Raw genomic sequence first — 23,294 nt, forward strand, 5'->3', positions numbered from 1 at the left:
CCTTTCCGCGATCAGGTGGTGAACCTGCAAGCTCTGCCCCTGGAGGAGGCAGACCCGGCCTCTGCGCTGCTGTGTCCAGTCCGCGCCCTACGTATATATGTGGACCGCACTTGGCACTTCAGACGCACCGAGCAGCTCTTTGTCTGCTTTGGAGGCCAGCAGAAAGGGAATGCTGTCTCCAAACAGAGGTTGGCCCATTGGGTGGTAGATGCCATCTCCCTGTCATATCAAAACCAGGGAGAGCCATGCCCCTTAGGTGTTCGTGCCCACTCCACAAGGAGTGTTGCCTCATCCTATGCGTTGGCTAATGGCGCCTCACTAGCAGATATCTTTAGAGCTGCGGGCTGGGCGACACCTAATACCTTCGCTAGGTTCTACAACCTTCGCGTTGAGGCCGTGCCCTCCCGTGTCTTAACATAGACATCAGGTAAGCGGGAGACCGGCTGGTGTCGGCTTGCTGCGCGCATCCTAATGGATCTGTGCGCTATATCCCTCAGCTGTTCCCTCCGGTGAACCTTGGGTCCTCCATGCCCCGCAGTCAGGCCTAGCTGCGGAGTAGTGCCTGACTGTGCTCCGGCTGGGTCTCCTTCGCCCAGCAGGTTGTGGCAACATGTCTCAGTATTTTTCCAAGGTCAGCTAGAAGGCCGCTGTTTCCCTCATATATCTCTACAAGTTATAGATATATTAAATTATTTTTATTCCACATGTAGAGATCTCATGTGCTCCGCCGCCCCCAACTTCTGCTTCAGTAACAACTGGCATCCCTGTGGGCTCCCCTATTGGCCCTCAGGGCGTTGGGAAGGTTACGTTCATATCCATCTGCTGACACGTCCGCCTGTCAGCACGTGGGTCTGTGCGTAACGCGGCGTCAGGGTCGTGGCCTGTTCCATGGGTCTGTTCCCATATGTAACGTCGTAGTGAAACGACTGAAGGGGAACGTCTAGGTTACGTACATAACCCTCGTTCCCTGAAGGGGGGAACGGAGACGTTACATCCCCTGCCACGACCCTACGTCGCGCTGACGCCGGGTTGCTACTCGGCTCCTCAGCGAAAACCTGAATGAGTGGTTGCATGCCGCCCTCTTATATACCCGTATGTACGGGGGAGTGGCTCACCATGCAAATACCACTCGCCAATGTTCATTGGCCTTTTGAATAAGGCTCAGAGATGATTGGACTCTCAAGCGAGTTCCCATATGTAACGTCTCCGTTCCCTCCTTCAGGGAACGAGGGTTACGTACGTAACCTAGACGTTGCTAATGGGTGTTGGTCAATGCTACTAGCTATTTTTGGGTTTTAACAATGAAACCATTATTTCACCAGTTTTTTTTTTAGCATTTTTGATTCAACACCTTACTGGTGTATCAGTCACGTCTAGCTGCTGTTTGAGATGCTAGGACACATCTGATTTCTGGAACTATTCAGAGCTGAGATTCTTTTGAGAATGTAACTACAGATGTAGTTGGATTAAAAGTTTTCAGATGAGCTGCAGTGTTAAACCGTTTTCTTCAGTTTGTTAAGTTCAGGGCTCAATGACTTAACTCCTGAAGCTGGAATAGTTTTTGAGGAATTGACATATGTAGCATTCACACTACATACAGTGGCAGAGATTTTGCATTGGTTACATGACATCTATACTAACCCAAGAACGGGAAAATCAGAATAACTATGAGAGGGGTATTAGTCTCCGCAACTCATACCATGACTCAAGGCCTTTGCCTTGTTTATACAGTTCAGACAGTCTTTTTTGCTTTGCAAAGTGAATCTTTGTAATATTTGATGTTAACTATTTGCTGTCTACACTTTTTAAATGCACTGCATTGCATTATTGACTAAGGAGCAGCAGGACGTGTGACAAGTGGTCCACGATGTTAAAATTGCCAAACATAATTTTTGGGAAATCTAGTTTATTTCATCTGAACTAATTCCATATGGTCAAGATGGTGAAGAGCTCTTTAAGAATTTTTAAGGTTAGAAAACATTTAGACAGTTTGGAACTCCAAATTCAAATTTGATTTTCCGTGCTGTTCATCTTTTGTGAACAATGGGGAATGCAAGGCAGGTTGAGCAGTAACTACAGACTAAAAGTCTCAGTGTCAGTTAATTTGGTTGTTCAAAATGTGAGTTGGCAAATGGCAAACAGCTGAAATCTACATGGACTTCCGTTGTGCCTTTGGGTGTTGTGCATGACTTTGGAGCAGGTTGGCAGCAGAGTGGTTTCTCACTAAGAGGTGAGACGGATGACCCTTGCTGACCAGGCAGCTGCAGTTGCCGCCGCATGAACGGCAGAAATCTTCACTGCTCAGGCATGTCATCTGCGCACTGAAACACCTCACTCACAGCTCACAGATAAAGCCAAGACGCAAATCTGTGGATTTGATTGTTTCTAAATGATCAGATGGATAATAGGCTCCGAACCTTGCTTCCTTTTCTGGTCACACCAGATACACAGTGTGTGTCCGTCACTTAGGCGTTTTTAATTTGTTCATGTTTAAACAATATGGGCGAAGGGATTGTTAGGAAACATGCGGAAGAAGTTAATGGATGCGTGACATCAAAAACAAAATTTGGCAATGCTATTCTATTTAGCTGGGAAAACCTGCACCCTCAGGGCTGTTTGTGGATTTGTGATTTAATGACTCTTTTTAAAATGCCAGAGTTACTGGGATTTTTTGGTTATAGTTGGCAAAATATTCACTATCAATAAGTACTGCTGTGTTTATGGCTAAATATTGGTTTGAGACATCATTCCCTGATGGGAGTGTCAGACACTATTGATTCTGACCAGGGCAAACACACTTAAATGGTCAGGTATGTCACGAAGTCTGTGGACTTCATTAGATTTTCATACTACCAACAATGACATTCGTTATTTGAAAGAGTTAATCACACTCTGAGATCAAATGTGGTATGACAGAGCTAACATGGTTAGACATGCTTCTATTATTTCTGTGCATAATATGAATTTATCGGCTCAGTTTTGGCTTAAGGTCAAATGTTGCTATGAGAGATCTTGCTATGGCAGGTGTGCACTTAATTCAGATTTTCTTCTGATACATCGATTGGTTTTAACTGAGGCAATCAGGCAAAGGTTTGAATTCAGGCTTTAGGATGTGTGGAAACCTCCTCCAGAGGGGGGCGAACATGAATTCTGTCAAAGTTAGTTTATCATTAGCAACCCCTTCAGATCTAAGTTATGTAGAATTATTAGCCAAAATTAAATGGATAATTATTAGACATTTACTCATTAATTTTGAATGAGACCCGGCGAAATGCTGTAGGAAGGAGTCATGGGGAAGAACCTTGTCTTTTAGTGACTTGGGGGCCAACCTCATGATGAAGATATGGCGGGTGGTGGGCTATGATGATTAGCTTTCACTGGACTACAGTTTAGTCGCCAACCGGTCTCTATGTTCTCTGTTTATCTATTGAGGTTATAATGGAGTCAAAATAATTCCAACGAAGTTTAAGCAATCCTGTTTTTTAAAAAGAACAGTCTTTGTTTTCCGTTCTCTTGTTTTTGTGTTTTCGCAGATCATTGTCAGTGACCTTCCAGAAATTCGCTGAGAGGTTCGAGCCTTATCATAAGGGGGACAGTTTGTGTCGACAAACAACGGTATACAGAATAACAGGGACTTCAGGGAACGTCAGAGAGAGAGACGGAACTTCGCAATCTTCAAATTCAAGATGGTTCTTTGGGAAGAACAGAACAAGCTACAGAGACATTTCAAGAGCTTCGAGACTCTTCGAGAACTGACTCCTGAGATGAGCTACGAAGATTTTTATATTGTTTACAACACATATACATGAGTATTTTTAAGTCATATATTTATCATACAGACTCAATCATTTCAGTTCATGAGTTGTTTATTATCATCACGCTGCAAGATATGGTCAAACATGACATGATGTGATTCAATCATTTGTCCATGACTAAAAGGTCATAGTGATGTAATTTTGGTTAAATCTCAAAGGACAAGATCCTTAAGAGAAATCTTTCTCAATAGTGGAATTTCAGTGCACATGTATTACCATTATCTGATTTGTTCTTGAATGGTTGAATGGTACCCTCCAATTAACAATTCTAGGTTCAATTTGATAAACCTGACAGGCAACTTGAGTAAATACTCGGGCACAGAAACCCTGATGCTGAGATGGAAAGATGCTAAATATGACAAATGGCCAAAGGTGGTAAAAATTGGAAAAAGGATAAAAGCACATGCAATTAGAATTGGTAAAGAACATGTCTTTCACAATGAATTTTTGGAAATTCAGATGGGTTAAGAGGGGGGAGTGAAGGATCTGATGATCCTCAAATGCAAACTGTGTGTGTTTTGCCTCAGAGCAACCATACATTTGTGTTGTGTTTTGCTTTCTTTTTATATATTCTTCATTTTTTTTTTTATTCATTTAGAATCATTAATCATTTCATCATTTTATTATTCCATTTAATCATATATATATTATATTCCTTATAATCATTTATATATTCATTTTATTGATTCATTAAATGATTAGTCACTTATATTATATTATAATTGTTTTTTTATATATATATTTTCCATTGTTGTTTAGTCTTATGACTGTGTAGCTTCAAGGGCTGTTTGTGTTCATGAATAAGAGATACAAGGGAATGTTTATAGAAACTCAAGGTTTATGGGATGTTGTTGTGAATCAGTTTGTTATAACAATACTTGTTGAATTTGTGTTCTCCAGATGAAGTCTGAGCATTGAGACATACGCAACTAAGACTATTCAATAAACTCTGCTCCTTTTTATCATCATCACTTTGTCTCCTGCTTCTGCTCTTTTCTGGCTTCCATCGGTCAACTTCCTAACTGACAGAAACCTGCTGTTATTGTGGGTTAGAGTCCTGCATCTGCTGTTAGTGGGGTTGGGGTAACTACAGCTTGCTGACTAGTTGTTCTGTTAAAGACTGACATTTTCTGACAGGATCTGGTGTCCGGGGCTGGATCCTAATTGTCTGGTGTGTGGACCTGATCTAACACAGTGGATCCCTAAAATAACTGTACATGGATGGATCCACTAATGGATGAGGCTTTCAAATGTTCCTGTGTGCTTCTGTGTGAGCCGCACTCTGTGAAGACTTACAGGTGCATGCGCTGCACATACCTCCTACGTCATCTGCTGGAACGGTTTGCACATATGACAGTTAGCGCACGCTACAGAAAAGTGATTGTTAAAATTTAAATATGGAGCCTATATATATACATTTTATGTTTTATTTTTAAACAAAAACACATCAATTCACTACAGGAGGCCTTTATTCACCCCCTGGAGTCATGTAAGGCATGTTTTATTATGGATGTGGTCAAGTGCTTTATTGCACTTCTTTTAGACTGTTGAAAAAAAAAAAAAAAAAAAAAAATAGAAATGCTCACTGCTGTTGTAAAGCTCGGAAGAGCCAGGGCGATTTTTTTAATTTAACTCCGATTAGATACATGTGGAAGAAGGAAATCATATACACCTAGGATGGCTTGAGAGTAAATCATGGGCTAATTTTCATTTTTGGGTGACCTATCCCTTTAAGTTTTGTCACAACTCCTGCTCAGATGTACTGCTGTATTTAGTGGCATTTTGCTAAGCGATGAATGAGCCGTAATTTATATGCTAAATTTGTGTTTGCTTGAGAGTAAGGAGTTACAGTCATCACAACTTCACATTCATTAAGAATGGGATGAACTGCTTATCACACAATACAATTAAATACACAATATGAGGTTCACAATTTAATACATAAAACATAAAACAAAACTTAACAAAAAACATAATACAATGTAATAAATCTTAAATGACAACTAAATTCTAGCTGTGCAGAATTAGGTTCATTTTGAGATACAAATCTTTGTAATATAAACAACAGTTTTAAAATGTCATTACAAAGTGACAATAATATTATTTGGATATAAATATAAATAAATGATCTTCAGCTTTACGCTTTCTCCATCCCATTCTGTCATGGAAGCCTGACAGGGTTTATAAGCCATGTCAGAGGCGATCCTTATATTTGACACGTTTTAGAAAAGAAATATGTCATTTCTTTTTATTTTGCTATTTCTTTCAGCCAAAAGGTCTGGCCTCCATTGTGGGAACCACAGGGGAACATAGAAATGACTGTTTCATAAAATTCTGGGCCATGGGGGCAACAAGTTCAAGTTCAAAAGTTCGATTGTACTGTTTTGATAAGGCATATGTTGTAAGTAAATAAATATTTGTTTATAAATCTGTTTCTTTATTTGTTTAGTAGGGCCGGGTGTTGACAAGGACCTCATCATGCTATGCAATACAGGGGGTCAGAATATGATATGATATATGTTTATACATTTATTCATGAAAAAGAAACAAAGATTTTGGGGGGGATAATGTTTATGTGATATGTTGGTGCAGTAATAAAGCTGGAAGGTGCATACACCACCTTATTCATTGCACCACAGATTCACTATAGGGCTACATATTGCACTTGAGCATTTAATATTTTCAGCGAGGTGCTTTTGCTGCCCAGAAAATCTGCTATCCATCTGCTAATTCATCATCCAAAAGGCAAATCATTAAATACTGCAGTTTTTGCATCTTCACAACCTTCCACCCAGAAAGAAAAGTAAGTGACATGTGGCCTAATATGGGGAGCAATCCGGGGTTCAGTGTCTTGCTCGAGGGTCTCACCTCAGTCGTGGTATTGAAAGTGGAAGAGACGCTGGCCATTCACTGCCCCCACCTACAATCCCTGCCGGACCTGAGATCTGCACCTTCATTTTACAACTCCGACTCTCTAACCATTAGGATATGAAATGTCTCCTTCATTCATTGCCAACCAAAATTCATCAAAGTCAGGTTCTGTGTGTGTTTTTTATTGTAACTGGTCAGGATCTAATTGATGGTGTGTTGCTGATCAGTTGATTAGTCGAACCCCAACAAAGTTCATGTTCAGTCATCTTAAACTGTGAAAAACCATAGTTAAAACAAAAAAAAACCATATTATTGTATGTGTACAGTGTTTTTGTAAAAGTTACACATTTGTAAAATAGAGCTTGCCTTCAATATGTTTTCCATGTGTAAATGAAGGTAAAAAACAAAAAGAAACATGCAGGTTTACTGACAATACAGCTTTCCTGCAATGAGCTATAGCCATGTTTTCAGCTATTGTCATAGCAGTTATTCACAGCACACATGAGAAGTTAAAAAAAAAAGGAATTTACTTAATAAACGACTTATAAAATGATTTTACAGTCATAATCAGACAGTGTGCCACTACAGACAGTATGTTCTTGCATAGGTGTTATTGGCTTGAAATGGTCCAGATCCAGGCCTATGTAACTTTTAGATTAACAACTTTTTTCTCTTCCTCTTCCCAATTTTCTACCTATTAGATTGTTTTATTAACGTATACACCTACCCCAACCCTAAACCTACCCCTTACAATAATGCAAAAATAGTAATTATTGTTGTAAAGTGTGACAAAAATTACGCAGTACTGATGTACGAAAGCCCAGTAGCGCCATACGTATCCCCTCTAGCCGTCGCCGAGTTTGTGCGTTCTACTCCATTTTCGGCGAAAATTTCTAAAATCCAACATATTCACTTTTTGTTAACATAGAGCATCTAGATGCAGTGTTATTACTAGTTCAGCTGTACTAGTTATTTGAAATATTCAGTAGTTATATCTTTTTTACAACGCTATTTTACAACCCTACTTTGCAGAGGAGAAGAACTACAACTGTAGTGCTGATTTGTATCAAGCTGCATGGCGTGGCTTTACGTAATTGTAGTTTTTAAAACATTAGTGTTTTTCTTAGAATTGGAGGTTGTAAACAGTGAGTTGAGAGTATTGTGAGGGGTTTAGGAGGATGGTAAACACATCTACGTAATCTGATTTTAAATATCCAATTGTTAAATGGGTTAAAATTAATTTTAACCATATTTGACAGCTCCCACAGTTGTTGACCATACTCACATGATAGCTGAGGTCAAGAGCTCTCTATAACAATTCGTCCCATATTTGTAGCCCCTTTTGAGAAAAGCTTGAAAAATAATCAAAGACCCTAGCCACCTCAGTCACAGTCTCCTCTCACTACTGCCATCAGGCAAACATTACAAAAGCATCAGGGCCCGCACCAGTCGGCTGCGGGACAGCTTCTTCCTTTAGGCCATCAGACTGCTAAACTACAACTGATGCACTACCCTGTATATCATTAATATAACTACACAACACTCCTTTTTTATTTGCCTATACCATAAGTCGATTCCTGGCGTTACATATATTATGTTTACATATTGTGTTGTGATGCTAATGTCAGTACTGTCTATGTATATATGTATACCTATTTGTTTGTTTATATACATACACAACACTGTGCATATCTGTACATATGTGTACACTGTATATATGTATATTGTATACCATTGTTAATTGTAAATTTTATTTTCCTAAATGTGCAATGTCTGCAAACAAATATGCTGCTTTTCATTGACATTGTGTATTAAATTCAGTACAATATAACTTTATTGTTCCCCGCATTGCATAGTTATAAAGGGACCACATTGATGGTTCCAACAATCAACAACAATCAACAGAACGAATCTGATTGTATTTGGAGTTGTCTCTTGTATTTGCATTGGTGATTAAGCATGTGGATGGATGATAGCAGCCTTCTGAGCTACCAGTAGATGTAGCAGGCCCCTTCTGGCCCATTTTTATGAGGCTGAGAACCACTGATAATGGCCATTCAATGGAATGATAACATTCAAAGCAGGTGTTTTTGAAGTTCTTTAGCCCCTCCAAACCACCTGAAAGGTGCTACATGGTCAGAATTTGATAATGTTGTAGCCTCAATATCCCTCTGTTCATTAAGTTTCCTACTTGTATCTCTGAAGATGATACTGTTATAGGTGACAGTCTCCATATCTGATCTGGCTTATTTCTACCATGGGATGAGTTGTTAATCAGATGGAAATGGTCATTACATGTACTTTGCATGGTCTCAGATCACTAAGCTTCTTAAAATAATATACTAATTTGAATTGTGGCTAAAAGGTATGTTACTTTCTATATTACTAATATTGCCATGTTGTTTGTTTTCAGTGCATTTCAATGTAATCTGACCCAAACCTGCAAAATGATCCTCAGTATAATGTGGTTAACTGTATGGTTTAGATACACATTTAGAAAAGTCTCTACAATGGTTCTAGATAGTATTGAAATACATTGCACTGCCAGTATCTGTGTACAGTTATGTAAGTTTTGTCTGGCTATAATGATAATTATTTAGTTATTTCATATGATTTATATTATTATAAGATTTGTATTATTATAAATCCATTACATACAAGCAGTTTTAGTTTAAGTATGATTTATTAGTGATATTAATAAATCAGAGCAAAATGTACAAATCTACATATTATGGTAGATGCTTCAGAAATCAGCAAAAAAACAAACAAACAAACAAACAAACAAACAAAAAAACCCAACACTGAATAATTTTCATGGGCCCACATGTGAGAGAAAGTGTACAGCATTGAGGATCCTGCAAACTATCAGTTCAAAAGACCAAAATGGGAGATACAAGGTTTTTTGCACAACAAAAACATTACTAAAATCTGGGTATGGCTACTGATAATTACAGCAGTGTAAAACATGTATGTATTACAAACCAAGTAAGAAAATGCATGTTTCTATAATCGGTTTCAACTTCAATAAAGTAAATTTGATTTAAATTCTGGTGTCTGCTGGAACCAATCTCATCACTTTCAATCCAACTCATTTACAAAAATATGGGATCTTTTGTCAAGACTTTGTCCTTACCGCTACTGGCCCACTGCTTGACATCAACAACCCACTGTTTTAGCATGTCATCACAGCAATGCAGCTGGTCCTGCATCTTCTTTAGGCTCCCTGTTACTTCCAATGTCTTTTCTACTGTCTGCAAAACAGCAGCACGAAAAAGGTGTCATTTCATAAAACAATCCTTCAAAAGAACCAAGAAGTATGTTCCTGCCTGATTTAATTTAATAAGATATTCAACTATATATATAGATGAGGTCCTGCACCCCAACAATGTCTACATGGGGGTTTGGTTGGACTTTAAGTTCAAACTTAACCATTTAAATTCATTTAAGTTCATTCTTTTTCAATACATGAACATACCTTTTTGAATCTGGAAGACAAGGCAATGTGAAGATCATTCTCTTTACGCTGATTCCACCCAATGGCGTGGACAGTAAGCATATCAGTTCTTACTGTAAAGAACAATAAAACATCAAAATAAATTGTAAAATGTTAATGTGTACATTTGCAGGCCAGCAGGGGTCAAAGAACCTTACAAACGTGACTTTGCCATATACTTTGTGGTCAGGGCACATCTGGAGAGAAAACTATTGACTTGCTCTACTTCTTCACCAAGAGTGGTTCCAGCACCTTCCCGGTTCCTCACATTCCACAGAATCTACAGGAAGCAGTGGACTTGTTAAACAGTGTGGACGACAGGGTTATCAATATTGATGCATATCCCGAGGTCACCAGCTGTAGAGGACAGCACATAGGGGCCTAGGTTGTTGTTTGGGGTCACAATGTCATTCACTGTGACACTTTACGTTATTGACTAATTATTGGCTACATCATACTCTGAAATTTAAAAGTCAAGTAGTTAAAAGCATCACCTCGCATTTTGTATTGTGGGCTTTGGCATCACAGACAAGCAGTGTCTCATTTTCTAAAGAGGTTGAGGATGAGTCAGAGCCTCTGACACCTTCTGCAGGTATGGCACATAACGGCAGGTCACATCCATGGCCAAAAATGCAGCACCCTGAAACTCTTTTTGAAGAAACATTGGATATGCGAAGATTTCTCCTCTATACATATTCAGACCTTTCGGAAAAAAGAAGTAGAGAGCACATTGTATACTGAAGAATAGGCTTCAGATAATCATCATCATCATCTCTAAATATCTTTATTTGCAATTTATCAAGACCAATACCAACCTCTGAGGAGGAATCCATGCCTGCACACAGCAATTTCTACACCTTCTTCATCCAACTTGTTTGCCTGCTTTGAGGTCTCTCTTGTTGTGGTCCAGTGGGATTCCCCACACATCGCTTTTCCTGCAGTCTAACAAAGTAAACTGTTTCAACATGTCTGTAGTTAATTTAAGGACATTACATAGCAGGGCTGTACACTCAAACACTCCAAGGCACACAGGAGGTTAATTGCAATGGTCTAACTTTATCAGACAATGTGTGGCAACTAATATTATGGATTTTCTGTGCCCTCTGGATTAGAATCTAGCTGTATTTTTTTTATCCAGCTCTACAACTTCACTTTGTGAAAATTTGTGAAAGTTCAATTGCATCACTATTAGACAAAAAGCCACCAGGGTATCACCACTGTAACATCATTAAAAAGCACAAACTTTTGACTTTTCAAAATTTTGTGTACTCCGCCAATGTTTGCTTAGTGTACAGAATAATTAATAATCTGGCTGCACCTCCATTAGAGGAGTTCATATCATTACTCTCCGACAGTAGGAGAACAACCAGGGTGACCAGTAGAGGTCACTGTGCCGTACAGCACAGACGTACTGAGTTTGGCAGATCAGCCTTCTCGATCAGAGCCTCCAATTACTGGAACTCCATACCTAACGAGATCACAGACATCAGTTCATTTACTGGGTTTAAATATAAGATACAATCATGGCTTAAATCTATTCAATCATGTACTCATCAATCATAAACTTCAAAAAAATTTTATTGTCTTATCTTAACATTGCATTGTTGCGTTTATTAATATAGAATTTTATTTGTCTTGTTGTGTTTTAATGTGTTTTCTAAGAGTGTGAAACTTTGTTGTTTGAAAGGCTATTTGTGTGATGATGCTCTTATGGCATATTTATATGTGTTTGTTGGATTAACTGTAGGTTACTTTTTCCTGCCCAGGGACTACAGATGAAATTTAGCTTGTAGCTAATTCTGGTAAGGCTGAGGGCCATGCACTGTCCCTGTTAAATAAACAAATAAATAAATAAATAAATAAATCACTAATCTTAGCACCCTGCCACTGCCATCTCAACACCTAATCAAAGACTCCCTCATCCAAACACCTAAGAAGGCTACAGTGTTTCCAACTTTACTTCCAATTAGTATAATTGTAAGCAAGTAAGTATAATAAGTAATAAGCCTGAGATACCCTTTGCTCAGCTTGATTGAAAACTCTTGACAGCCCCACGGACTTCCTCAACAAAATTGGACACCTCAGAGTCTTGGGCTAAAAACACTCCAAAGAATCCTGGGTCTTCATTCCTACAAAAACGGTAGTACCTCTGTAGTAACAAGTTTTACATATAAATAATAATAATAATCAACAACAACATCATGTATACGGCACAATTTTTAAAACAAGGTTACAAAGTCTAACATAGATATTATACTCAATGGCTACAGTATCGACAGCTTAATTTTAAAGAACAAAATGAGATATATAATATTATTATAATGTTAACAGCAAGTGCATACATTAACTACACTGACTGTTTTTAATGTGCACACAAAACTCACTGGTTTGTTTTCTGGAACCTGTAGAGTTTTCTGTTGCCATCAACACTTTCCTGTAGAAGGTCCTCAAGCCTCTGCATATTAAAATCTTCAAAGAGAGAAAAAAAAAAAAAAAAAAAAAAAAAAAAAACTTAAATCCAACATTGCATTTCCACTGTTTTTAATACAAGGGCAGTTTAATACAGACAGCAGAGAAGGCAGAGGGTGAAAGGATAGTTGGAAAAGGGCAATCAAACCCATAACCTTAATTCCGTGTAGGTGTCAGCTGTCAGTAGTGTTGCCCACTTAACAGTGAAACTGAACAACCGCCACATGATTTTAATGCATTAATGCTGTTGTCTGAAATTTTCTTACTACTGTCATGTGGACAGAGCTTGATGCACCAAATAGTGGCAACTTTAATATTCGTGGCATGTTAAATGACTGTGGAAAAAACATTGTTACACCGCGTCTACACCGGACTCGACAGTTGTCGCACCGCACCACAACAGCTAAAGTCTGTCTACACTGGTTGTGACAAAGCGACCATTGAAAAACAATAGAACACAGCAGCAGTTTACCGTCAGGGATTTGTCGTGTCGCACCACACCTCATCCAATGTAGACAGTATTATAGGTTCTGTTGTGTTTTGTCACGTCCAGTGCAAACACGGTGTTAGCTGGCTAGTTACTAAAAAAGGCAAAATTGCAGGTATAATGAGACTTCCTTTTACTTAACTCCTTGTTTTTATATAAAGCATACCTTACAATGAAGAGTTTTTTAAAGTAGCTTTTCTACTTACCAGGATATTGGTAGCTAGTGCATGAAGTTGTGATGGAGAAACTAGCACATGGAAAAGTACCAACTGTTTGGAATTAAAAATAACAAACCACATTAAAACAATTCTTTCAAAGTGTTTGCCAGATGTACAAAAATAAACACTAAAACCTTTGGCAAATTCACAACACGGAAACTATCAAAAATGTATTTGGCATAATAATATAGTTTCCATTATCAATGTGCAAGTATACAGAATATTAAGCACCAGCAGCACTGTCAAACCAGCACCTAGTCTAAATCACACATCATTACTCTTCATTAAATGTATTTGACATTCATTTTATGAGACTGACACGTTTGCTAGTGGTCACACGCTGCCCATCACGGTCCCTCTTCCACCAGGTCACTTCAGAACTTGTGACTTCAGGCTCCTGAATCTGTGACTCCGTTTTATGTTTCTTTATGGACATAGCATGTAATAAAATATAGATGTGTGAAAAATGGGCATTAACTAACTGGAGTTTATTATTATACATTTGTGTATAACAAGAACAAAACTTGCCTGTACTGAGCCTTGCTGGTGACGTCACTGCAGTAGAAGACGCTGTGTGGTGTTTGTACACATCTGCTCTACACACAAGTTAATGTTAATGATTGGCGTATCATATGCACGCAGAAATGGACTTTGGCGTATGTATTACACGCAATTGAAAGTGTAAAGCCGTGTTATCTATACGCAATTATAACCCTTAGAGGTGAGAGCAGTGGTTTGAAGTCTCAATGTTTCCAGATCCCCCATAACAGAATTCAATTCAGAATAAAAAGCAATCATTTCCCTCACCAACTTTATTATTCTCTTGTTTATATCTCCTTGTTTTCTGATCAATCGAATCAATTCCCTTAGTTTAAACACCATCCTCTGACGTTTCCTCCTTTCCTCTTTCTTATTCCGCTTGATTTGCCGCTTTTGTAGCATCTTTATAAACAAATCGTCGAGGTAAATTTCAAGATTTTCTAGTTCATTATTCCTCCTGTAACATTGTTGGGGAAATGGCACATTACCGTTGCCAGCTGTTACGGCTGATACAACATTTAGCATGTGTGTTTTACTGCAAAGTAACTGTGTCCATGCAGTAAAAGTAGCACATTATTTTTTTTATTTATTGTGAATTGACATTTGTATGTGGGGCCCATATGGGTATGAACTGGGCTGAAAAATGGGCCCCATATAGGATTGTCCGCGGGTTCCGTAATGGCCCCATGTTAACTGCCCACGTGGATTTCATATAGGATTGAACTTGTCACAAAGTGGGACCCAACTGGGCAACATGCACAAGACCCATCTTGGTCCCAGCTTTAACCCAGCTAACATTTGATTGTGGGGCCCATGTGGGTTTGACATGGGCTGAAAAATGGGCTCTATATGGGATTGTCCGTGGGTTCCATAATGGCCCCATGCCAATTGCCACATGGATTGTATGGGATGGGATTGCATTGGGACCCACTGGTGGGACCCAACTGGGCCATGCAGGACCCATCAAAAGGTCCCAGCCATTCCCAGCTTTAACCCAGCTAACATTTACATGTGGGGCCCATGTGGGGTTTGAAACTGGGCTGAAACATGTGCAGGACCCATCTCGGTCCCAGCTTTAACCCAGCTAACATTTACATGTGGGGCCCATGTGGGTTTGAAATGGGCTGAAAAATGGGCTCTGTATGGGATTGTCCGTGGGTTCCATAATGGCCCCATGCCAATTGCCCACATGGGTTTCATGTGGGATTACACTTGCCAACAGGTGGGCCCCAACTGGGCAACATGCGAAAGACCCATCTTGGCCCCATCTTTACTACATGGGCTGAAATATGGGTTTTAAGTGGGTTTGTCCATGGGTTCCATGTTGGCCCCATGCAACATACCCATGTGGATTTTATGCAGGATTTACCTGGGCTTTAGGTGGGGCCCATCTAGGGATCATATGCAAAACCCATCTGGGTTCCATTTAAATATGGGTTTTACATGGGTTTGTCCACGGGTTCCATGTTGGCCCCATGCAACTTATCCAATGTGGGTTTTATGTAGGATTTCACTGGGCTTTAGGTGGGGCCCATCTAGGGAACATATGCAAAACCCATCTGGGTTCCATCTAAATATGGGTTTTACATGGGTTTGTCCACGGGTTCCATGTTGGCCCCATGCAATTTACCAATGTGGGTTTTATTTAGGATTTCACTGGGTTTAAGGTGGGGCCCAACTATGAAACATACACAAAACCTACCTAGGTCCCATCTTCAAACTCTATGTGGGAACTACATGGGATAAAGTATGGCTTGCAAGTGGGTAAAAAAAAAAAAAAAGTTTTAAAGTTTTAAAGCATTAGCATTCAGCAGTACACAGTGAGATTGAAATCTTTTCAAATTTCAATTTTATTGAAACTACCCATCATATGCTATATTCTGATACCTAACTGTTAAAATCATTTAATTGTTAAAGTTAACAAACATTTTGAACTTGTATTTGAACCAGTGTTTACTGAAAGCTTTGAACATTTGCACATAGAAAACAGAGACAGTAAGAAACAGCAGCAGCAACTATACATTTTTCAGTACTGCTTACACTGCAGACAGACATTTGTGCATTCTAGACACCCTCAGTCCTCCTCTGTCTCTTGTCCCAGTAAACCATTTTGAGAGTTCCCTCTCAGATTCTTGCTGGTTGATCTTTGACATCAGTGCAGTCTTCTTAACAGCCTCTGCAAAACAAATATATATACAAACATATTTAAAAATAGGACATTTTTAAATTTTTCAGGAAGATGAGGTATGAAGATGCTGCCCTCCACTACAGTAAGGAAAACAACAGAGTAAAAGCAAAGGTGCTTGTTTACAGGCTATTCCAATAACCTTTCTACAATGTGTTTAGTAAACGTGAAATATTATGTTACTTACACATGTTAAAATACTACAAAATAATAACTTTTACTTGGAGCAACTCAAGGGCGAGTAAATGACGACAGATTTTTTTTGTTTTTGTCAACTATTCCTTTAAGAGTCTCAGTTTTAATAACTTAAATTAGAGCTGCATGATTCTGGATATATAGAGAATCCCATTTTTGTTTAGATTCAAACAGATATCAAGATTCTGAACATCAAACTAAAAATAAAGTGTAATTTACTAGAAGTTCTGTACTAGAAATACTATGACTGGAGTCTATTTAAAATGTTTAATCTTGAATGATTTTTTTTTTTTTTTAATTGTATGAATTAATGATTAAATGACTCATGAATATATGTTGTTTCATTACTGGATGAATCTGTGTTTTTTAATGAATCTCTTGAATGATTCAATGACAAATACATGTGTTTAACAGTCACTTGTCAGCACCTACTGGTGTAACGTCACTGATATAATCTTTATCTGAATTGTCAACTTTGTTTCAAATGATTTGCTCTATTTTGATAGCTACTGTAGACATCAGTGATTATATCCAAACTAAACTTTTATCCCAGTACTTCTTCGATCATTTAAATAATTCTAACAGAAAAAACGATAAGTGCTGTTGAAAAAGTGTGACACTGTTTTATTCCTACACATGACAACTGCCCTCTCTTTCTGGATCAGTAGGAACACTGACATGAAGCACTGTATTGCAAAAAAGCTCCATGTAAACAACTCAATCGAAATAAAAATGCTCAAACCGATTACGATTTCAATTACTTTAGAAAGGTAGGACAAACCTTTTCTAATCCATTACAAAGGACATGTAAACACTTGATCAAATTGATAACTGAACTAGAAAAGTTTTGCGCATGTGTAATGAAGTAGAAATGACATATGATGCACAAAATGAGCTGATGTTGTTGTAATATTATATTAAAGAACATAATAAATGACTGCAATGTCAATCAAAAATTCTCTTTCTACTTATCAACTGTGAAGTGGTGTAAGACAACATTGTCCAAGTGACCGTTTCAGACTCTGATTTGCAGACACCTTGTTTTAAGCATGAGAAAGGGTGTTTTTATTGCTTGGTTAGTATAAGCAGCACAACACAAAGCTTTGTGGCTCGTAATCAGGAATCGAAAAAGATAAGATGTTAAGTTTGCTTTTTAAAACAAATTGATGGTTACACTAGTCAACACTGTTCCAATTATCTCTTAACATTTAAGGTGAGTTTATGTTTCAACCCGTAATCACACCACAGTGCTCCTAAAGACAATTCTCATACACAGGGTTGTTAAGATCCATGGTGGTCTGCTTGCCTACCCAAACTTGTTTTCCAGCACTGCATGCTGCAAACTGTTAAGATAGTTGTATTACGTCTCCTAAATTAATGGCTAGTGCGGTGGCTGCGACATACAATAAACCTATCAACATCCATTGCCATGACTTATCGTGAGACTAAAAAAAATTACATTTTAGTCTCATAACATTGGTTAATAAAACTGCTTGTAATTTCGCAACATTGTTTTATCAACAACATAAGCTCCAAAAGTTTTCAGCAAATCCGTCCATGGAAATACAGATATTACTTTAATAAAACTGACTCCCAGTTGGATCCAGGTTATAGAGCGAGTGCCTTTGATCAAAATGCAAACTTACAAGCCTGTTTTCGTTCATACGAAGTAGAAAAAATATGATAGAAAATTTTTAATGTTCTATTTAAGAACATAATAAATCGCCCAAAAATGTCAATCAAAAATTCTCTTTCTACTTATCAACTGTGAAGTGGTGTAAGACAACATTGTCCAAGTGACCATTTCAGACTCTGAATAGACACCTTGTTTTAAGCATGAGAAAGGGTGTTTTTATTGCTTGGTTAGTATAAGCAGCACAACACAAAGCTTTGTGGCTCGTAATCAGGAATCGAAAAAGATAAGATGTTAAGTTTGCTTTTTAAAACAAATTGATGGTTACACTAGTCAAAGCTTGTGTTCACATCTGTTAAGATAGTTGCCTACGTCTCCTACGATTAAAATTAATGGCTAGTGCGGTGGCTGCGACATACGTAAACCTATCAACATCCATCGCCATGACTTATCGTGAGACGAAAAAAATTACATTTTAGTCTCATAACATTGGTTAATGAAACTGCTGTAATTTCGCAACATTGTTTTATCAACAACATCGCAAAAGTTTTGTGCAAATCCGTGATGGAAATGCACCTAGTGTACTGTCTACACTGGATGCGGCGCGGCACGGCACGACACAATAAATCCCAGCTGGCAAACTGATGCCTCGTTTTATTTATGATGTACTGACAAAGTTTAAAGGGGTCATCGGGTGCCCATTTTCCACAAGTTTATATGATTCTTTAGGGTCTTAATGAGAAGTCTTTAACATACTTTGGTTAAAATTTCTCAGTGGTAGTGTAAAAAAAAACCCCACCCATTTTACCATGTTCCTTTAAACGCTAATGAGCTCTGCCACCCCGCCTCTATCTCCTGTGGGGTGACGATCAGTAATGTTTACTTTAGCCGCATTTAACCGCAAAACTTGCTAACTAGCACATTATTAAGAAAAGGCGAATTGCAAAGATGCATAAAAACACCCATATACTCGCTTCTGCTGTAGGTGAAACTAGATTACAAATGATTCGCGTGAACATAGACGCATTTATGTAGGCTGCCGGGCACATTTCCTTCAAAAACAAAAGTAATGTTAATCCTCTGCATCTCAGATGTCGGGAGTAAATGATGAGTGCTACTATGTGCATTACTGCATCCAACAATAGAACACCTCAATTGCTCAATCGGAGATAGTCTTGTCTTCCCCTGCACTAGAGTCGAAACAATAATGGTGGTCGGACTGTTCTCAGCGCTCACTCGGCTCAGTTAGGGTGGGTTTAAGATAAGACTGTCATGTCAATCAACTATCGTGGGAGCGGCCTTGGTCGGTGTGACATCACACCGACAAGACGCTGACAATGACCTTATTTGAAAAAGGCATATTACTTGGATTACATTGGATTTTTCCCATATTAAGATTAAAAAAATTCCACTGTGTGAATTTATATCATTATAGGGTGGTTGTGTACACACACTGTCAACACACATTTATGTTCAAACTTGTAAAAATGAGTTTTGCATCCGATGACCCCTTTAAATGATTTTCAATGGTCGCTTGGTCACATCTAGTGTAGACAGACTTTAGCTGTCACGGCATGACAACTGTCACCTCTGTTTTAGACACGGTGTTAGTCATTTACGAATAAGATTAAGTGGGGTTTGGATCGAGATTATGATCTTTAAATGATTAATCGTGCAGCTCTAATTTCTGATAATATATGTGTCTCTATCTATTTATGATAATATTTGAAGAGAAACATTACACTTTTAATTCAGAATCATAACTATACATTGTATCAAAGGTATAGTTCACTCAAAAATGAAAACTGTCATCATTTATTCACCCTTATGTTGTTCCAAACGTTGGTAACTAGACAGTTGACGGGCCCCAATGATTTCCATAATATTTTTTTTCCTACTATGAAAGTTAATGGCTACTATGAACTGTTTGGTTATCAACATTCTTCAAAAAATCTTTTTGTCTTCAACAGAAGAAAGAAATTCATACAGGTTTGGAAAAACATAAGGGTGATGAAGGGTAAATGATGCCAGAACTTTCATTTTGGGGTGAACGTTCCTTTTAAGAAAATTATGTAGAATAAAATTAAGCAAAATCACTACATTTACTAAAATCAAAACATCTCACACATTACAAAAAGTCAGTGAATCCATACCAGATGTGAGAGTGCAATGTAGCAGATAAAGGACAATCCTCCTCAAATTGGCAGTGATCAGCTGGATCCTTGGTGAATCTGTAGTGGGGTGGGCCCGACGAGTCCTTAAAAAGAATAATTTCTTTTTTTACCATTCCTTTACAATCTTAAACAAAACATATTTAAATTGTACTGAAATTGTCAGCTTTGAAACTGTTAGTTATGATCGAAACATGAACCTAATGCATAACAATACCATCGGAAAAATGTGAATCCCCAAAAGAAAGACAAAGAGGATTCACAAAAAAATGGACTCTTCCCATAGATATCATAGCAAGGGAAATACAACTGTATCTTAAAAAAAATTGTACACCACAATTAAATCTACCATAATATAATTTTACCTGCAGTTGCATTTATCCTGATATGACACATCTGAAGGCTGTGATGTTCTCCAGTGAATAAAATAAAGGACTGAAGATGGTGACAAGTTCTATTTCCTTTTCTTTGTGCCACCTCAGAAAAAGAAAGACAACAGGGAAAAAAGTTACTCAGATTTTCTATCACCAGTGGAGGAAATGTCTTACAAATGTACTTATAATGATTATAATCATAATTCAGGTCTGGAAACAGTGGTTAAAACTGACTAACATTTTACTGTAGTCTCTGTATTGGGTGCCTGTTTTCCCTGAAAAACGTGTGCTTGATCTAAAAATGTGAACCAATATCTTATGATTAGAAGTTATCAGTATTTGAAGAGATTAAGTAAAATATATACTCAGAAACGGTCATCTACAAAAACATAACACTCTCATACAACACTTCAACTCTCCTATATATTCCAGTGTTTTCGAGTGTGAATTACAGTTTAATCACTCACTTCACTTATTCCAGTGCTCCTTTACTTCTCATGAGTTTGAGTTTTAAACTAAACATTAATACACACAAACACACACCAACTTCCCCTGGTGAAAAAAACAGCATATGCTGGTAGGTATGTTTTGATCCTGGAATGCTGGTTAGGTAGGTTTTGATGCTGGTTTAAGCTGGTCCTTAGCTGGTTTAAGCTGGTCCTTTGCTGGTTTTTGCTGGTCAAGGACCAGCATAAACCTGCAAAGGACCAGCTTAAACCAGCATCAAAACATACCTACCAGCATATGCTGTTTTTTTCACCAGGGTCAAACACTAATTTACATTGAAATACGTGCTAATATCGTCAGCGCGCTAATATGCTAATCGCGATTAGCCTCTCCCTTTAATTTCCTCTCACTCACATTAATTAATTGTGGGTACAAATCATAACTTTATGATGGTTTGACTGAAAAATGTTTTGTTACCTGACATCGCCATATGTTTTCGCGATCTCACCAGGGCTGCCAACTTTTGAGTTCAGCCTAGAGTGAGATTTTGGGGGCGGGGCTTGGTTATGGGGGAGAGGCTTATGGAGGGGCGTGGCTTGGTGTGGAAAAAATACAAACACAAAATCATTGCATTAGCAGAAGTGTATTAGGTATATATTGATTGTCAAAGTATTTGGTATCTGTACAGAATTTCTTGGAAGATTTACATTACATTTAATTTTCACAAACATTTTACAGAAATAGGATTAACATGTGATTAACATGTTCACAGATTAACATGTGCTCTATTGTAAGTGCTGGTGGCTGATTTTGCAGCCTTAATCATTGATTTGGATGGCTCCCACTTGAAGCATGGCTCCAAGTCTGCCACCTTGATTGCCATTAGAGATGACAGTGTTCCCTCCAGGGCAAGGCTGTTTCTAGTTTTTGTTTTGTTTAATCCCACCAGCGAAAATACCCGCTCTGCATCAGCATTGGAGTGTGGCAGGACTAACACCAATTTAGCCATGGTGGAGAGTCGCTCAAACCTGCCCACCCCTGTCACCTGTAAAATATGGACAACATGGTTATGTTACACCTTTAATAAATTCAAAAAGTCACTGAACATGGGTTTTTAAAGAAGACAAAATAAGGTTTCTAACCTTGTGTTTTAAACTTGCCATATTGGCCCAGAAGCCCTTAATGTCTGGGTCTGCTTCCAATCTAGGCAAAGGCATGGTCTGATAGTCTAGGAACTCTTCCCCCAGTGCATCATGTTCCTGTGGGCTGTGATAAGGGAGAAGATGGACATACCTTTTTTGAAGAGAAAGAAGTGTAGAGTTAGAAAATTGCACACACTGCATATGAGATATACTGTACTTTAGTTCAAAATGTAATGTGAAAATGACTAGTTGTTTAGAACAGAGCAAGTTTCTATTCATTATTAATATCTGGAAAAAATCTTCTATCTGGAAGAAATTAATCTATACATTTTACCTCTCCACAAAGTAAAGGGCATCCTCCACCCCACATTCTGCCCTCTGCCTCACATCCACAAATCTGGCATGATTCAGCAAGGGTTCTCTCAGAGGCAGCTTTTGTAGGGCATACTCTACGGCTCTCATCAAGAACTTCAGAGCTGCAGTTTGGAATTTGTCCACTTGATGGGCTGTGATGTCCCCGGCATCAAGTAGATGGTTGAGCCTAGCCCTGGTGGTGAAGCCGACACTCAGTTTGTTTCCTATTAGAAATGCAAAAACATAATAAAAAAACACCTACATACACACCTTTCCTTGAGCTTCATCTTAGTCGTTTTTAGTCATCATAGTTCTAAAAGAAAATATATTACATATAGTCTGGATATCGACGTATCGACTGACAGAGGTTTCACGCCAGGGAGCCAGTCATCTTCGAGTACTACTTCGAGTGCATCCACTTCCGTATTTATACCCGCGCAGCGGGGGTGGAGTGTGTGATGCAAATCATGCACGCCAATTCCATTGGGTCATTTTCAATAGTACTCGAAGATGACTGGCTCCCTGGCTTGATCCTATCAACTACGTCGAACGTGAGCGACTAAAATGGAGTTGTTGGAGACTTATCTTTTTCTTTGTGTCAAAAAGTCTACAATTAATGACTTTTTTGCATTTAATTATTGTACATACACAAAAAAAAGAAGTGTGTTCAGACTTTTTACTGGTAATATACATTATGTAATATACACTTAATGTTATGGTACTTTAAATTACAATTACCAGGCAGATGGTTTTCCTTATCCACATATGGGATGTCCTCAGGCTTGTGATGGGACTGTAGTACTGTGGGCAAGATGAACTTAGAGCAGAGTTTGCGGATGAATTTAATCATCTGAAATATATATTCAAGAAAGAATTATCTCACCCAAACATTACATTAGT

The 23,294-nt window shown here is 38.3% G+C and overlaps 1 protein-coding gene and 1 long non-coding RNA gene across 3 annotated transcripts in view; both read right to left on the reverse strand.

Annotated features, from left to right (window-relative positions):
- The window catches only part of LOC127158499 (uncharacterized), a 56,581-nt gene extending 43,180 nt beyond the window's left edge, over nt 1–13,401 (reverse strand). Inside the window, exon 1 of the mRNA XM_051101592.1 lies at nt 13,342–13,401. The gene's annotated coding sequence lies outside the window, so the exon portion shown is untranslated. The remainder of the gene's footprint in view (nt 1–13,341) is intronic.
- Nucleotides 13,402–15,671: 2,270 nt separating this feature from the next.
- Nucleotides 15,672–21,406, reverse strand: LOC127158491 (uncharacterized). Of its 2 annotated transcripts, XR_007826165.1 has the most exons (4): nt 21,376–21,406; nt 20,443–20,554; nt 20,060–20,163; nt 15,672–16,069 (listed from the first exon to the last, which is right to left on the reverse strand). It is a non-coding gene; the product is annotated as an uncharacterized LOC127158491 (long non-coding RNA). The 2 variants fall into 2 exon arrangements; XR_007826164.1 differs by lacking the exon at nt 21,376–21,406 and having other exon boundaries at nt 20,443–20,822.
- Between the last annotated feature and the right edge of the window lie 1,888 nt (nt 21,407–23,294).

Source organism: Labeo rohita, unplaced genomic scaffold (genome assembly GCF_022985175.1).
Source record: "Labeo rohita strain BAU-BD-2019 unplaced genomic scaffold, IGBB_LRoh.1.0 scaffold_152, whole genome shotgun sequence".
Classification (NCBI taxonomy): domain Eukaryota; kingdom Metazoa; phylum Chordata; class Actinopteri; order Cypriniformes; family Cyprinidae; genus Labeo; species Labeo rohita.